Below are 11,695 nucleotides of genomic sequence, written 5' to 3'. Positions count from 1 at the left end.
ATCATTCGGTATATCTAATCTATACATGAAATATAACAGTGTACTTGAACACACATTCAGATATTAATCAATATGGTGGGATTGTATAAACACCTTGAATCTGCCACAGGATGTTGAGATACCTGTACAACTTCAGACAAAATTGTCTGCCATTTCACTGAGTTCACAGTCATCCCCTCCCTGCCTTTCCTCTGCATCAGTTTCTCAGCTAGGGGTGTTCTGAACTTTGACCTTGAAAGAAAGCTGCCTCTTGCAGCAAATTTAGAAAAACACACAACCCTCCCACATGACATCCTTGAGCTTCCAGGGCACTTTGAAACCATTTGGGTTTCTTTTACACAAAAGACAAAGGATGGAAAGGTGAAACCAACAAAAGAAGAGCAGGTATTAAGAATAAGTATTCATTTATTGGATTTCACACTAGTGTTTAGTTCTGTAAAAAGTAAATCATTACCAGCAGTTTATACCTTTATGACTCTGATGCATAAATGATGTTGTCAGAAGCAAAGATTAAATACTAAAAATGTCTCAATCACTGTTAAATATAAAACTGATGCCTCTAACAGAAACAAAAAATAATAGAAGAAGGAAGCATCGTCATGATATTAGCAACTTATCCAGTTGATTTCACAAGATATGACAGTGCACACGTAATTAGACAAGGAATGAGAGTGGGGAAAATGGAGAGGTGTGGCTTTATAGTGCACTGAGTACTGGCACACACCTAAGAAAACAACCAGTCACTCAAGAAACAGAGTGATAAACAGTTTCTGCACCCCACATCCAAGATGATAAGCTGAGCTCCAGCAAGGCAGATCGCTTCATCCACTGATTCAGCTGTGTACCTGAGAAGTGTATGTCTGCCAAACTAGCTTTAGAAAGCTGTGTGAGACCTAAGTCTACTTCAACCAAGTGTTGACTTCAAGTTGACTGGGAGAGTGCAACTCCAGGAAGCAGCACAGAGGGTACTGTGTGTTCTGCAAGGATAGGAAACTGCTAACCATATATACCTTTCTTGCCCTCCCACCTTTGGACTATGACCTGACTGTAATAGTATTCTATCTTTTTTTGTTAATTAATGACAAGCGTCTTATCACAGTATGGCTTGACTTGAAAGGGACCTTAAAGATTATCTACTTTTACCCTCCCCCCCATGGATAGGAAAGTTTCATGAGACCAGGTTGCTCAAAGCCTTATGCAGCCTGGCCCTGAGCACTTCCAGGGATGGGGCACCCACAATTTCACTGGGCAGCCTCTTCCAGTGCCTCACCACTCTCACAGTAAAGAATTTCTTATATATCCAAGCTAAACCTACCCTGTTTCAGTTTAAAGCCATTCCCTTTAGTCCTATCACTGCATACCCTTGTAAAAGGTCGCTCTCCAACTCTCTTGCAGGCCCCCTTCAGGCACTGAAAGGCTGCTATAAGTCAACTCTTGGAGCCTTCTCCTCTCCACACTGAACAATTCCCACTCTCTCAATCTGTCTTCATGGGAGAGGTGTTCCAACCCTCTAAACGTATTCATGGCCCTCTGGACTTTCTCCAATAGGTCCACACCCTTCTTATGCTGAGGGCCCCAGAGCTGGATGCAGCACTCCAGGTGGTGTCTCACAAGAGCAGGCAGAGGGGCAGAATCATCTCCTTTGACCTGCTGGCCATGCTGGTTTTGATCCAGTTCAGGTTGTGGTTGGCATTCTGGGCTGCAAGGGCACATTGCTGGTTCATGTTGAACTTATCAACTTACAGCCTCAGGTCCTTCTGCTCAGGGCTGCTCTTAATCCATTCTCTGCTAAGCCTGTATTTGTGCTTGGAATTGCCCTGATCCAGGTCCTTGCACTTTGTAGTACCTTGCACTTTGCATGAGGACATGGGCTCACCTCTCAAGCCTGTCCATGCCCCTCTGGATGGCATCCCTTCCCTTTGTTGGCTGCACCACCCAGCTTGGTGTCAGCAGCAAATTTGCTGAGGGTGCACTTGATCCCATTGCCCATGACACTGACAAAGATGTTAAACAGTGCCATTCCCAGTATCACCTCTGAGTAATGCCACTCATCAGTGGTCTCTGTGCAGGCACCAAGCCACAGTTGACCACAATTTTTCCATTTGTGACTATTCAGCCAATTCATTATTCACCAACTGACCATCCATCAAATTCATGTCTCTCCAGTTTAGAGACAAGGATGTTGCACCAGACAGTATCAAATGCTTTGCACAGGTCCATGTGGATTACATCAGTTGTTATTCCCTTATTCACCAACTTTGTAACCCTGATGTAGAAGGCCACCAGATTTGTCAGGCATAATTTACCCTTAGTGAAGCCATGTTGACTGTTATCTCCTTATTTTTCATTTCCCTCATCAGACATTCCAGGAGTATCTGGTCCATGGTCTTGCTGGGCCCTGAGGTAAGACTGACTGACCTGTAGTTCCTAAGGTCTTTCTTGTTTACCTTTTAAAATACTGGGGCTATGTTTCCCCTTTTTCCATAAGTGACAACTTCGGACTGCCAGAACCACTCAAATATGATGGATAATGACTTAGCCACTTCCTCGTCCAGTTCCCTCAGGACTTGGGGATGTATCTCATCAAGTCCTAAGGATTTCTGCACCTTTAGGTTCCTTAGTTGTTATTGAATCTGATCTTTTCCTACAGCTGACATTTCTTAATTTTCTCAGTTCCTGCTTTTACTTTCAGCAACTTGGGTGGTGTGGATGGAACACTTGCTGATGAAGATTGAAATAAAAAATCCTTGAGCACACCTGTCTTCTTCATGTCTCAGGTAACCGGATCTCTTATTTCTTTCATGAGATGACCCACATTTTTCCTCATCTTCCTTTTTCCACTAGCTTACCCTGTAGAAGGTTTTCTTGTCGCCCTTTATGTCCCTGGACAGATTTAATTCTCTCAGAAATTTAGCTTTCCTAACCTGATCTCTGTCTGCTGGGACAATTTCTCTGTATTCCTCCCAGACTACTTCTCCATGCTTCCACCCACCATAAACTTCCTTTTTGTGTTTGCGTTGGTCCAGGAGCTCCTTGTTCATCCACACAGGCCTTCTGGTGTTCTTTCCTCACTTCCTTTTCTTTGGGATGCATCATTCCTGAGCTTGGAGGAGGTTATCCCTGGATATTAACTATTGTTCTGGAGCCTCTCTTCCCTCCAGCACTTTATTCTCTGGTACTCTAAGAAGCAGATGACTGAAGAGGCCAAAATCTGCCTGAAGGCCAAGGTAGGGAATTTGCTGTGCACCCTCCTCGCTGCTATGAGGATCTCCAATTCTTCCAAATGCCACCAATCAATGGCTGCCCCAGAGCTTCACATTAACTGTAAGCCCCTCCCTGTTTCTAGAACAAGGTCCAACACAGCACTTCTTTTTGTTGGCTCCTCTGTTACTTGTAGAAGGATTTCACTATTGGCAGCATTCCAGGAACCTGCTGATATCCCTCCAACAGATATCCTGGCAGTTGAAGTCCCCCCATGAGCACCAGGGCTTGTGAAGGTAAGGCTATTCCTATCTGTCCATAGAGGGTCTCATCTTCCAATCTTCCTGGTCCCATGGTCTGTAGCAGACCCCCCCTACACAAAACCACCTGCCCCTGCCCTCATTTTAATCCTGACCATTAAGCTTTTGGTTGGCTCTTCATCCATCTCCAAGCAGAGCTCCATGCACTCCAACTAGTCACTGACTTAGAGTGCAACACCACCTCCTTCTCTTCCCTGTTTGTCCTTCCTAAAGAACCTGCATTCTTCCCTTCCAATACTCCAGTCATAGGAGCCATCCCATCACACCTCTGGTCTCCACGATGCCAATAAGATCATAGCCTGAAGGCATGTGTACATCTCTAACTTATTTTTTAAATTATTTGTGGAAAAGAATTTGGGTTTAGTCATGTTCATAAAAATCACAGTGCTGTATAATTGCTTTATAATAGTAGCAATATTATTTATAATGGTAATAACAGTGGGAAATCATAGAATCACAACAACCTGAGTTGGAAGAGTTCCACAAAGATCATTGAGTTTAACTTCTGGCCCTGAAACATGAAAATTTTTGTGTTGTGTGCAATAGAATCCGTCTTTAAAAGAAATATTGGTTTTTTTCCCCCTCCAAGCAATTGCTCAGATATTTGAAAGGATTTGAAATCGCTGAGACTTAAAAGGAACATCAAACAAAACTAGAAATGTAAAGAATCTACAAAAACACCCTGTCAGAATAAAGGAATGTTGAATATAATGGATAATGGGACTAGGTGCCTATAAGCTTATAGGAGAACTTTGTATATTATGATTGCTATTGGTTCCCTCTGTGTGAAACACAGGATTGTCTAAAATAATTTCACAATCTTTTTCTTAACATCTGTCAAAAATGCTAAAAGAAGAATAATAAGTCAACCTCACTCTACTGGTGCAACTGGATTTGGGAAACAACTGAGAAAGACAGTGACGCAGTTGGTGGTTTGGTATGGAAATTGCTAAGTAAGCAAAAAGCAGACTGTCATTCTCTTTAATAAACACAGCCCTTTCCACTTATGACAAATCCATAGATTAGAGGGGGGAACAATGTTTCTAAGAATCCTGTTAAAATTCAATCATGATTTATCATGAATAAAAAGACAATACTTTAAAAAGAAACTCTACCAAACCCACCAGCTCCCACTATGGACGTTACATTGGCTATTCTTTGCTGTTGATCACCAGAAATGGCTGAAAAATCTTATGTGATACATTTATAACTCTTGGCACAATCTTGGAGTTTCTCATTTTATGGAAAAAAAATAACATGTTACTGTAAATTTTAAATGATTTTAAGAAAGGTAATCAAAACCTTCAAATTTTTCTAAATCACATCTGATTTTATTCCTTACTTCAGAAAAGTATGCAGTTCATGCTCAGCTAGTTTTTGAGTAGGAGGAAGCTATCTGGAAAAGCTTGAGAAATCTGCAAATAAGTAATTTGTGATGGGTGCTGTGAGCTAAGTTTGCACTTGAAATTTTTCCTGGGGAAGAAAGGCACCACCTTCATGAAAGTTAGAACTTGGATAGTGTCTGCACAGATATAGAATGCAAAACTAGAGAGCTGGACCACTAATACCAATGGAAGAACATTATTGAATCCTAGTTTTCAGTCTCAATTGTGATTTTCCACATGCTTCTCCCGGTTGTCCTGCCCCAGCTGGTGCAAAGTACGGTTGTTCAGAGAGCAGGATGAATGAATCTTCTCTCTGTGCTAGTCACTGTCTCCTTTCATTAATCTACCACACCAATTTCCTTGCAAGCACCTTTCCTTTGGGGCGTGGTTTTAAGTGCAGTGGCTGGTGCAATAAACTCCTTCTCCTGTCAGGCTGCTGAGTTAGGTTGCTGCACCAGAGGAAGCAGTTCATAGTTTTAAGGCTAGAGGGGACCATTACAATAATTTTACTTGTCATGCATTAGAAACAAAGTACATAATTCAGAATATATCTGGTCCTGATGCAAAGCTTTAGCATGCTGGAGGTTCCATTGCTCCCCATGGTTATTTGTTTAATGTTTATTTTACTTCCATCTGAAAAATTGGTACTGAATTTACAGCTTGCATTTTTCTAGTATACAGATTTCAGCTTTGGATTCTTGCTTAGTTTACTGAAGTTAGAGAGTCCTCTAATGACCAAATTTTCTACTCACGTACATAATTGTGGCCCATGAAAATATCAATGGACCTTTCTGCCCCAGTCACAAGTTATAACGCCAGTAACAGGCATAACTTGCTGCTCCTCCTGGAAGTCTTGAGCTGCAAGACATTTTCCTCAGTCTCTGCAAAAGTCATCTCCATCTCTTAGTCAAGAGCTCCCAGTTTTCCTTGTCTTTGCATCTAAAATATGCAATTAGGTTTAAATACATAGATGGCTGATTACATGCTACCAACAACAGACTTTGAGAAGAGAGAAGCAAAAGAGGTGGTCAACAGTCATTCAAAAACTCTTTGTAACTGGTTATCGATGTAAGTGACAAAGAGTGATTGATGAGGCAATGTTAGACTTGGTATCCAAACACTCCTGTGCTATTCCCTTTCTAACCACCATACCTTGACCACCAGGCCACAGTGTGCTTTTCTCACCCTTCTCCTTCCCTCATCCAGTCAACCCTTCACTGGAAAGGTGATCCCTCAGAGAAGGAGGTAACCAGAAAGGCAATATGCATATCTGAGGAAGAGTAGGAGGAGTTGTTTTTTTTTTGTCTCCTTCTGCCTCTAAACTGAATTTGTCAGTAAGACTGGAAACTCCAGCTGTAGGAGCATAATATTTATGTCTAAAGAGGAAAGGAACTAAGTAGGCCCAAACCATTCTCAAAATCATTTAGATAAAGACTTAGTTCAGTTTGGGATAACAATACGTAAAATAAACCTGATTATTTCTGTGAGAAAAAAAGATATTGTGGCAGTCTAGATATGTCTTTCGTATTTGCAGAAGGGAATGCACATGATTTAAATACAAATTCTGTGTAACTTGCTTTCCAGGATAGAAAAGTAAATGAGGATGGAAAAAATATCCCTGGCTAGTCTGGGAAACTCTTTAGCATATTTAACTTTAAACATTTAACTTGGATAAAGCAAATAAGAGCACTGCTTCCCTGGGCAGCCACTAGAGAGGAAGTCTCCTGTAGATGATGAATCAGAGCGTCCAAATTCTCAATTACTTGCTGGAGATACTTATCTCCTCTCAGTGACTATGGAGGGAGCACAGGATGATGACATTCAACAAGACAGAGCATCAGCTGAAGACCTACAGTGAGTTGGCTTTCCATCCTTCTGTACATGTATTTCTCCACTTGAAAAAGTTATTCCACATGATGTGATTACAAAAAACAATGTTGTAGGATTCAAATGAGCTACATGGCAGATCTACTTCTAAACCTTGTTTTCTGGGTGCTTAAATGAATTCTTCAGCAGCTTTTGCAGTCACCTTGCAGCATCAGATTGCCATTTTGGCTAAATTCAAAGCAAATACACAAATGAATAAACTACTTTTAAGAAGTTTGCAGTACAGGCTGTTTACATACAGTATTAGCTGCAAATTGGTTGCCTAGTCATCTGCAAAACTTTGTGGACACTTAGCACAGAGCTACAGCTGACGCCTAAAAAAGCAAAAGATTCTGTGGTTAGGGTGTACTTCTGGCTCATTCCCTCTCCTGTTACCCTTCCCCTATGACACAGGGTCAGACATCTATTCATAATTCAGCTTCAGAGCTCACACTATCCATGAAGTGAAAAATATTGTCCTTTTCTAGAGCAGTTGTTAGAAATCATACTGGAGTCAGACATCAGGGTGAAATCTGGTCAGGTACAAAAGCAATTGTTCCTCCCTTAAAGTATTTTCAATCAAAAGTTTTGCTTGGTCAACACAAGTTTTCAAGAAGTTTTTATAACTGCAAAAGCTCTTACTCCTTTGCAGCTTCTTTCATCTTCACTTCATCACTTTATAGCTCTAATTCATCAAGCAGGACATGTAAACTTCCAGAGATAAATGAATACCACGCATTCCATCAGGCTCATGCTCCACTGTCCTTTCAGTGCCTTAAACACACGATAGTTTCAAAGCTTTGACAGCTGGCTGGAAAGAAGCCTCAAGGCTCCTGCTGTGTTTAGTTATGCTACCAGCCCTCTTCTGCATATCTTGCAAAACAAGCTCTGGTGTCTATGTTGCAGCTGAATTTACAAGAAATTCCACAGGGGTCTGAGAAGGCAAAAGAAAACCTATCCTATCATTTGCAGATTACAAATTCAGCCAATAAGGACGCATTCATGCCTCTTAAACTTAAATTAACCATAGGAACCACAGCAATGGCAGCTGAAAGTTTTCTGGCTTAGAAACCATATGTGAGTTGGAATATGCTGATATTGAGCATGCTTTGAGACACGGACGAGAGAAGGATGAATCACCCCTGAGAGCTGGCATAATCCAAACCGCCCTGGCTGGTGTCAGCAGTAGTCACTGAGCCTGAGGGACAGCCGAGCTCCTTGCAAAGGAGCCTGTACAGCAATTCTGCAGCGGTATGCAAGGCAGAGGAAGTTTGAGAGTTGTGCCTGCAGTTCCTGCATGTCTGGTTGCCACAGCTCCATCTCTCACAAGGTTATGTCAGTAGTCTGCAGACACCCTGAAGACACACAGGTGACTGAGGGCATGGCATTGCACTGGAGTCCTCTGTTGGGAAGGTTATCTTCACCAGGCACTGCTCAGCAGACTTCCTTTGGGTTGTGTTGTGGTTTCATACGGTAAGAGTTAAAGCACTGTTTCCCTCTGCAAAACACAATCCTGCCTTTTCTCCTCCTGCAAGGAGTTCCATGCGGCCAGAGGAACAAGTTAGGCTTGTAGGTTGCATATATAACAGCCTTTGAACTGAACTCTACCTCCAGTTACTCCTCTGCGAGTCAGAATAAGTCTTGCCCTTCACTGAAACTAGCTGGGAGGTTTCATTGCTGATGCAGAGGAAAGATGACCGTTCCAAGAGAAATTTCCCAGTATAACAGCAAAAGGCCAAGTGAAACAAATTTTTATTAGTGTAATTATTAAGTCACCCTTGCTTTCTGAAGACAAACATATTCAGAAAATAAATTCTTAGCATACTTCTATAATAAGGTATTCATTGATAAGAACTGAAAAACAGCTTTAAGTAATAAATTCTATTTAGAAGTCTGAGGAAGATTAAGAAGCATTTTTCAGGTTTATTTACCTAGTAATTTTAAATTTAAAAATAAAATAACAGGACTTTTCTGCAAGTGAGGTACAGTTTTTCTTCCATTTGTGGGAAATGTAAAATAACAAGGCTAAAAAAACAAACAAATGAGTCTGCTGTGAAAATTGTGATTTTGCTTGTTTCCCTAAAGCAAAGGCCTTTAAGGTAGTTTCTGAAACAAATGTTTGTGAAAAAAATATTTTACAGAGTAAGATACACAAGCAAAAAGTCTGGCTGAGCAGAGCAGAAGAAGCCTGTGAAGCGAGAAACAACAGTTCATGTAGAAACTTAGTTTTAATAAGATCAAGTTTTGCCCTGCCATGTTTTGAAACTATCTGGAAGAGCCTGTTGCCTTCCACAAAGAACAAACACAGCTAAAATTACTAACGCAATGACTCTACTTAGCAAACAACTTAATACCTGAAGACTTTCTAACTGGGTGTGGAGGTGTAATTTGCTCTTTTGGATATTTCTGCTTGGATGGGAGCCAGTGTAAACTCCCAAGCCAAGTCATCCTGATTTAAAAGCCATTTTCTGAAGCTCTTAGTTCCCATGAAAGCCTAATATCTATTTAATACTGGAGATTCAGATACAGTTGAAGCACTTCCTATGGAGGTTTTCTCAAAGTCTGTAATAGTAGAAGAACAGACATGCTTTTAAGCACAGAAATAAACATGCAGAACACCTTGTTACTTCTAGATTAATAGAAGGAAATATTTAAAAATTGACAATATCTGTTTATGTGTATTAGACCATCAAGCACAAGCACCTGCATTAAAAATATTTTTTTATATGAAGGTTGCATTCTACTTGTAGCATCTTTTCTCATAAGGTGTCATTTATAATTTTAACAGGAAAAAATTCTCTGTGAAGAATTCTCTTCCATCTGCTATCACACTGTCAGAAAAATATTGTGAATATTTTTTGTAAGTGCAGCAACCAGGTGCAAAGATTAAAGCTTTCTATTTGTCACTAAGAGATCATGTACATTTCTGTTTACCATTTCTTAAAACAGCCTTGGACATCTTTTAACTTGTGAATGCTGGAAAAGCTTCATTGTACAATTGAGTTGATTTTTTTCCCCAATAAATCAGATTAACTTCTACTTATCAAAATATGATGAGCACAAATCCAAAACATAGCCCCATACCAGCCACCATGAAGAAAACTAACTCCACCCCAGCCACGTACAGTGGCAGAGATTAATCTGGTATGTGATAAAGGCAAAACTTTAAATTAATTTAAAAATAAAAGTATTTAAATCAATTGTTGGAGAGGCTTTTAAGCAACTAACTTTTGTATGTAAAAGATGAACTTTTGTATCACTCAGCTAGATCTGAATGGTTTGTAAGTATTCATGGCTTATCTACTCATAGTCTTGGTGAAAGCTCAAGGTAGAGAGAAAACAGATTTCTGAAAGCATTGCTCTTCAGTGGGAAAGGAGTGGAAGGAGAAGTAAAGAGCTGGGCTTCTCCCCTTCTTTGTGTGACAGTCACCAGGCATGAGTGGACACAGATGCAGGACACAGACAAGCTGCCCCTGCAGAAGGGTGCAGAGGAAGGATTTTGCTCTAATGATTTACCCTGCTGTGTCTGGGCACAGCCCAGTTTATACTCCCTGCTATGCTCAGGGCTCTTCTACAAGTCTAAGCTTATTTCAGAAACAGAAGGAAGTCACAGGCCTCATTTCCACTCAGTTTAATTTTGCTCTTTGTTATATATAATATTTTCTCCTTGAAATAATTATTTTTATCGAGATGATTACTAACAATGGCAGGTCAGTAACCCTTGCCGTCAGCTGAGGTAATGCCTCTCAGCTACTCCAGCTTTCTTTGCTACACATTCTGACATGTTGTCTTCATATCTCAGTCTCCAAGCACGTCTGGAGGGCAAAGTGGCCGAGGTGAAAACAAAACCACAGGTATAAATAATACTGACAGTCGTGCAACCACACAAGGGATGAGCTAATTCTGCCTTGGCAGAATTTTACCTTGGCTGGGGCCAGGGGTAATGCAGTGAATCTCTGACAGCTTCATTTTTGCCAGAGAGAACTGATAAAATTTTTTATTTTTATTTAGTGGAATCCTGCATCAGAAACATCCAGCACAAATAGCAGGCCACCAGCACCAGTGTCATTCATCTGTGCTAATACTGCAGATGTTATAGGAGCAGAGCACATTCAATACCGACAGTCCTGACTTTGCTGAGATTGTATACACATTTTTACAGAGCTTATGGTTAAAGTCTTCCTGTCTTTTCTGTTAACACAGGGAATGTTTGCAGTAGGAACTAAAAATAATGAGGGTAAATTGCAGTACTAAAATAAAGCAGAGAAAATGCTTTTGAAGTATTGCCCTGTAGGACTAGCTTAGACTAGTTTGGTCAGGTTTGAGAAATGTAAGAAGATGGAGAAGCTGAAAATGTGGTGAATCTCTGTTTTGACATGACAGAAAAGGCATTTTACCCATCTCATCACTGAGAGATGTAAGACTGAGCAAGAGAGAGACAAACCCTCGATAGGATTTTGATGCGGAAAAAGAAACGTGACAAGCAGGTAAGTTAAGTATTATTCATACTATTTCAACATTTTTAAAATACATTTTCTCCTAAGTGCTTTCCCCCCCCCCCCCCCTAGTTAAATAGTATGTGCTTTATGGAGCTGGATGGCTGCTGGGTGCCTCTGAGAGATGAGCACACTGGGAGAGGTATAGGGAATCCAGGACACTCTCTTCAGGTTCCTGGAGCAGAAACCCAAATACGGAACACTGGTCTGAAGGCTTCTGCTCCAGGAACCTGACAACCTAAAGCCTGTGCTAAAGCAGGGAGAAGGTCCTGTCAGACTGGAAAATATGCTTTGCATACCAGAAAATGTCCAAGAAGAACTAGGGGGTAGTTTGCAACATTTAGGTGTAGCCGTTACTAAGGAATGATGTAAATTCTTCCAGGAGGAAGCACAAGGGAATGTGCCCACATATTGCTTTACTTTTCCA

Source organism: Sturnus vulgaris, chromosome 1 (genome assembly GCF_052056855.1).
Source record: "Sturnus vulgaris isolate bStuVul1 chromosome 1, bStuVul1.hap1, whole genome shotgun sequence".
NCBI lineage: Eukaryota > Metazoa > Chordata > Aves > Passeriformes > Sturnidae > Sturnus > Sturnus vulgaris.
Note: the sequence above shows the minus strand (reverse complement) of the source record.